This window comes from Bos mutus, chromosome X, assembly GCF_027580195.1.
Source record: "Bos mutus isolate GX-2022 chromosome X, NWIPB_WYAK_1.1, whole genome shotgun sequence".
NCBI lineage: Eukaryota > Metazoa > Chordata > Mammalia > Artiodactyla > Bovidae > Bos > Bos mutus.
This window is the reverse complement of record NC_091646.1, coordinates 32,404,408-32,411,564: the sequence shown is the minus strand read 5'-3', so window position 1 is coordinate 32,411,564 and position 7,157 is coordinate 32,404,408. Positions and strand designations below refer to the sequence as shown.

The 7,157-nt window shown below is 40.5% G+C and overlaps 1 non-coding gene across 1 annotated transcript; it reads right to left on the bottom strand.

Moving 5' to 3' along the window:
* Positions 1-1,867: 1,867 nt before the first annotated feature.
* On the bottom strand, positions 1,868-1,939 carry TRNAS-GGA (transfer RNA serine (anticodon GGA)). Its single transcript has one exon. It is a non-coding gene; the product is annotated as a tRNA-Ser (tRNA).
* Positions 1,940-7,157: the final 5,218 nt, after the last annotated feature.

The following is a 7,157-nucleotide window of genomic DNA, read 5'->3' as shown; positions in this document are numbered from 1 at the left end:
AAACATACATCAAGGCTGTATATTGTCACCTTGCTTATTTAACTTATATGCAGAGTACCTCATGCAAAATGCCGGGCTGGATGAAACACAAGCTAGAATCAAGATTGCTGGGAGAAAAGTTAATAACCTCTGGTATACAGATGACACCGCCCTTATGGCAGAAAGCGAAGAGGAACTAAAGAGCCTCTTGATGAAAGTGAAAGAGGTGAGTTTAAAAGCTGGCTTAAAACTCAACATTCAAAAAATGAAGATCATGGCATCTGGTTCCATTAATTCAGTTCAATCGCTCAGTCGTGTCCAACTCTTTGCGACCCCATGAATCACAGCACTCCAGGCCTGTCTGTCCATCATCAACTCCCGTAGTTCACTCAAACTCATGTCTATCGAGTCAGTGATGCCATCCAGCCATCTCATCCTCTGTCGTCCCCTTCTCCTCCTGCCCCCAATCCCTCCCATCATCAGAGTCTTTTCTAGTGAGTCAACTCTTCACATGAGGTGGCCAAAGTATTGGAGTTTCAGCCTTAGCATCATTCCTTCCAAAGAACACCCAGGGCTGATCTCCTTTAGAATGGACTGGTTGGATCTCCTTGCAGTCCAATGGATTCTCAAGAGTTGTCTCCAATACCACAGTTCAAAAGCATCAATTCTTCCACACTCAGCTTTCTTCATAGTCCAACTCTCACATCCATACATGACCACTGGAAAACACAGTTAATGGCAAATATATGGGGAAATGATGGAAACAGTGACAGACTTTTCTTGGGCTCCAAAATCACTGCAGATGGTTACTGCGGCCATGAAATTAAAAGACACTTGCTCCTTGGAAGAAAAGTTATGACCAACCTAGACAGCATGTTAAAAAGCAGAGGTATTACTTTGCCAATAAAGGTTCGCCTAGTCAAAGCTATGGTTTTTCCAGTAGTCATGTATGGATGTGAGAATTGGACCAGAAAGAAAGCTAGCACCAAAGAATTGGTGCTTTTAAACTGTGGTGTTGGAGAAGACTCTTGAGAGTCTCTTGGACTGCAAAGAGATCCAACCAGTCAATCCTAAAAGACATCAGTCCTGAATATTCATTGGAAGGACTGATGCTGAAGCTAAAGCTCCAATACTTAAGCCACCTGATGCGAAGAACTGACTCATTGCAAAAGACCCTGATGCTGGGCAAGATTTTACTCAGGAGGAGCAGGGGACGATAGAGGATGAGATGGTTGGATGGCATCACCAGGAGTTGGTGATGGACAGAGAACCATGACGTGCTACAGTCCATGGAGTTGCAAAGAGTCAGACATGACTGAGCAACTGAACTGAACTGAACTGATCTTTGCTTCCATAGCAACATTTTCCTTTCATATAACACACTTGACACACTCCATGCCAACCATATTCCCACCTTCTGTGGCCTTGGAAGCTGCAGAGATAACCTGCTGAGTGTGATACTTTAAAGCTGGGGGCTTTGGAATGTCGAATTAAGAGACAGAGAGAAATGATGGGCTGGGAAGAGGAAGACAGTTGCTTATTTTAAGTGGTTTTCACTCCAGGCTGCTCATAATTTAAGCAGTAATATTTTAGCCTGATAACGTTTTTGTTAATCACTCTCTCCCCTGAGTCATTCTGATCCCTGAGGCAGGGAGCCAGTTTCTTCCACAGAAAGGTTATTGCTTCTCTTAATATTCTGGGGAATGGGGATATCTTGAGGGCTGGTGAGGGAGAAGGAAGAGCATGCCAAAGAAAGTGAAAGTGAAGTCGCTCAGTCATGTCCGACTCTTTGGGACCCCATGGACTGTAGCCTACCAGGCTCCTCCTTTCATGGGATTCTCCAGCCAAGAGTACTGGAGTGGGTTGCCATTTCCTTCTCCAGGGGACCTTCCCGACCCAGGGATCGAACCTGGGTCTCCCGCATTCCAGGCAGATGCTTTAACCTCTGAGCCACCAGGGAAGCCCAGAGCATGCCAAGTGCTAGGACAAATAATTCTCTGTCTTCTAATGGGTGTCATTTCCAAGTCTTAACAATTATCCAACAATTTAATTCAAACGTTTGTTTTGAGCAGATATCCAGCGTCCCTATCCATCTGCCTATCCATATCTATGTCTCTATCTATCTATCTATTATCACTCTGCCTATCCGTGCTGTATTCTGTTAGACCATAGAATGCAAATATGAAACCTCAAGACAGTTTCTTTCCTTAAGGACCTCATGTCATGAGCACAAAACATGACGATGAGCATGATGTGTTTTCAAACTACTGCCTGTATAAAACTCTGTTTTCTTCTTTGCTCACTACATATGAAGTTGATTTGAAAAGATATTGGTATTGCTTCTGTGAAAAGCATTTGTTGGTTTTAGTAAATTCTGCATCGTATTTTCCAAAGGGAACATTGCAGTGGGAGAGGTTTCTGGCCGAAGTTTGTTAGAAGTGCTGCCAAAGTGTGAAATCAGCCAAGGTTTCTTTGGTGCCCTTCCAACCTCCCTTACTACTGGCTCTCAAATCTTCAGTGCCTTCAAACTGTCCCCCACTTTTCCAAGCCTTCTTCCAATTGCATCTCACCCAGATATGCCTTACTTAGGAGGTTCTTGGTTTGAGTTTTCCTATTTAGTCTTTTGCTGGTCAAAATGTATCTATACTCTTTTTCAGAAGACTTGGAGAGACTAACCCTCTGGAGATACACACTGGTTCAAGATACATTTAAGTAGAGGGAAGCGCTATTTGCCTCTGTTTAATTCTACTATCCATGCATGAAGGATGGGGTTTCTTCTCCTTGCACCAGATCATTAGAAAAGTAGCCTATCCCATTGGTTTTCTTTACCATCTTTCTCTAAGTCCAATTCCATAGTAGTTATGTTTATTAATACTTTGCTTCAAGTTTCTATATTCTGTTATTTTAGGTGCTGTAATTTAGAAAGAACACTGGATTCATTTGTAGTGACAACTCTAATAATGACCTACACAATTTATTTATCATAGTTGAAAGGAAACCAGAGTTCATGTACAGTGGTTCCTAATTTTGTTTTGCATCATGATACAAATAGAAGATAATATTTGTATATCTGACTGGGGCATACAGGTAAGTCTTCTTGGAGCTAGAAGCAACCAAAGCCATGTCTGATCACCTTGAGAGTTGAAGGAATTTATGTCTTATTACATGCCTATAGTCTATTTGTGAAGAACCAGTGTTGCAAAAACAACACACCAATTGGGAGTTTCCAAGATTTCCAAGTAGATTTTATATTCTCTGAATATGTCCACTGTTGGGCAACTCACTGCCCCTCAAGGAAGGAAGTCTGTTTATATAGTTCCACTTGTTATAAAGCTAAAATTTGCCTCTCAGAACACATTCCTTTAGGTGGGATTTGGTAAGAGCAAATTTAACTAGAATTTTTACACCTCCCTATGTATTCCATCCTTTTATTAAAGAAGATTGAAATTTTACCAGCTTTTAAAAATTAACTACAGACTACTGACTCACAGACTTAATTTCAACTGAATCCCCTAAGTCTTTTTTTTTTTTTTTCACATATGAAGCTCTTAAGTCTGATCCATCCTGTGTATTTGAAGGATTTTTCCATTGATCATTATCACATTTCATTTTTTAAAAATATTGGCCCATTTTAGCTCTCTTCATCCCTATAAAGGTCATCAGCAAATTTTTTTTGAATAAGCCAGAAACTACATATCTCCCTGTATTTGATACATTTTATCCCTTAATTAACTTTTCTTGATCACTTTTTATGTACTGAACAAACAAAACATCTACAGTTTCCATCCTCATGGATCTCATGATGAATCCTTAAACAGAACTATTTTGGTGTGATTGTTCAATTAGTCCTGATCTCATCTAATTGTCAGAGAAGGCAATGGCACCCCACTCCAGTACTCTTGCCTGGAATATCCCATGGACAGAGGAGCCTGGTAGGCTGCAGTCCATGGGGTCGCTAAGAGTCGGACACGACTGAGCAAACTCACTTTCACTTTTCACCTTCATGCATTGGAGAAGGAAATGGCAACCCACTCCAGTAGTCTTGCCTGGAAAATCTCAAGGATGGGTGAGCCTGTGGGCTGCCGTCTATGGGGTTGCACAGAGTCATGACTGAAGTGACTTAGCAGCAGCAGCAGCGTCTAATTGTGTTGTTACCTTCCTGTTGCTTTCATAAGTATATCACATGAAACTTTGTCAAGGCTGTATTGTTCAATACAGATATACTATTACTATGAATACAGCATTCATCTTATATACGAACCTAATAACCCTAGGAAAGAAGTGCAACATACGTGTAAGTATGCATGGAATTTTAAGTTGGAAGCCTGTCACTTACCAGTAAGTACACAGGAAGATTTACTGAAGATGTGTCTCTGGCTTGCTTGAGGAGAAGGGCTTAAAGGGAAACCTGAAATATGTTTCTTCATGGAAGTAGAAGAAGAAAATGAGGTGGTGTGTGTGTGTCCTAGAATGAGAAGGGAGAGGTATCAGAGTAATTGAGAATGATTAACACATAGCTTAAAGATATGCCAGTAACTCCAGAAGTAACAAGTAAAGTAATCAACTGAGGCACACCAAGGTGGGGAGGGCAAGATTTTAAAAGGCATTAGGAGACCAAGCAAAGATCGTGGTTCCCAAACAGCAATATTTTCTACAACTTTGGTCATTATGAGTGAGACAAGTATTGTGGTAGTCGCTCAGTCATGTCTGGCTCTTTGCAACCCCACTGACTGTAGCCCACCAGACTCCTCTGTCCAAGGGGTTCTCCAGGCAAGAATAATGGAGTGGGTTGCCAAGCACTTCTCCAGGGGATCAACAAATGATGTACAAAAGACTATGAATTAGGCAATGTGGGAAAGGCATGACTGGCCAGCTATATATGCCAGTTACTGACAATATTGTTATATATTGTTTTTTGTTAATTGAGCTTCTTAATGTAATATTGTGGCCAAGGGTGCACACCATGCAAATTATGATGTTTTGGGAAAAGAAAGCTGCTTGTCATGGTGCATCAGATATTTCTAGCTGTACCATATGCTACCAAAATAGAGTATTCATAGTAACTTAGGCCTTTTGTTCAATCAAAAATCAGCATGGAGTTTTCATTAGGAAATTTGAATATTCTATCTTCTGGTAATATATGTTGAGTTTCTAATGATCACTTGTTCTCCCTTGTCATCAATATATCTTTTTGATTCTTGTTGCTGTTCAGTTGCTCAGTCATGTCCGACTCTTTGCAACCCCATGGACTGCAGCACACCAGGCTTCCCTGTCCTTCACCATCTCCCAGAGCTTGCTAAAACTCATGTCCATTGAGTCTGTGATGCCATCCAACCATCTCATCCTCTGTCATCCCCTTCTCCTCCCACCTTCAATCTTTCCCAGCATCAGGGTCTTTTCCAATGAGTCAGCTCTTCTCATCAGGTGGCCAAAGTACTGGAGCTTCAGCTTCAGGATCAGTTCTTCCAATGAATATTCATGACTGATTTCCTTTAGGATTGATTGGTTTGATCTCCTTGAAGTCCAAGCGACTCTCAAGAATCTTCTTCTACACCACTGTTCAAAAGCACCAGTTCTTTGGTGCTCAGCCTTCATTATGGTCCAATTCTCACATCCATACATGACTGTTGGAAAAACCATAGCTTTGACTAGATGGACCTTTGTTGGCATCTTTTTGGTAATCAGTTCTAAAGCCCTGACTAAACTTTACATTGAGATCACATTTATAAGTTCTGAAATTTCCCCTTATTCTGTTGAAACTAAGGAGTATATTTCCTGGCCTCTATTTTGAATAGGCTTTATTTTTAAAGGCAGTTTTAGTTTCATAGCAAAATTGAGTATTAAGTATAGAGATGTACATCGCAGCACTGTTTATAATAGCCAGGACATGGAAGCAACCTAGATGTCCATCAGCAGATGTTTGGATAAGAAAGCTGTGGTACATATACACAATGGAGTATTACTCAGCCATTGAAAAGAATACATTTGAATCAGTTCTAATGAGTTGGATGAAACTGGAGCCTATTATAAACAGTGAAGTAAGCCAGAAAGAAAAACACCAATTCAGTATACTAACACATATGTATGGAATTTAGAAAGATGGTAATGATAACCTTGTATGCGAGACAGCAAAATAGACACAGATGTATAGAACAGTCTTTTGGACTCTGTGGGAGAGGGAGAGGGTGGGAAGATTTGGGAGAATGGCATTGAAACATGTATAATATCATATATGAAATGAATCTCCAGTCCAGGTTCAATGCATGATACTGGATGCTTGGGGCTTGTGCACTGGGACGACCCAGAGGGATGGTACGGGAGGGAGGTGGGAGGGGGGTTCAGGATGGGGAACATGTGTATACCTGTGGCAGATTCATGTTGATGTATGGCAAAACCAATACAATATTGTAAAGTAATTAACCTCCAATTAAAATAAATAAATTTATATTAAAAAAAAAGAAAACTGAAAAAAGAAAAAAGTATAGAGATGTATTTTTCCTATATAGCCCCTGACCCTATACTCACATAGCCTCCCCATTATCAACACCCTTCACCAGAGTGGAACATTTGTTACTATTCATGAGACAGTATTGATATGTTCTTACTAAAGTCCATAGTTTACATTAGTGTCCGCTCTTGTGTTGTACATTTGATGGGTTTGAACATAAGCCCTATGACATGTGTCTGTCATTATAGTGTCATACAGAGTAGTCTCACTGCCCTAAGAATGCCCTGTGTGCCATATATTCATCCCTCCATCCCCTTCCTAACCCCCTGGCAACCACTGATGCCTTTACTGTCTCCATAGTTTTGTCTTTTCCAGAATGCCTTAAAGCCAGAATCCTACAGTATATAGTAGCCCTTTCAGGTTGTTTTCTTTCACTTAGTCATATGCATTAGGCTTTAGGCTTCTTGCATATCTTTTCATAGCTTGATAGATCATTTCTTTTTAGCAGTGAATATTATTCCATTGTCCAGATGGACCACAGTTTATTTCTCCACTTGCTTACCAATAGCATCTTGGTCGCTTCCAAGTTTGGGTAATTATGAATAAATCTGCTCTAAGCATTTGTGTGCAGTTTTTGTGTGGACCTGAGTTTTCACCTCCTTTGTGTAAATACCAAGGAGCATAATTGCTGGATCATATGGTAAGAATGTGTTTAGTTTTGTAAGAACCT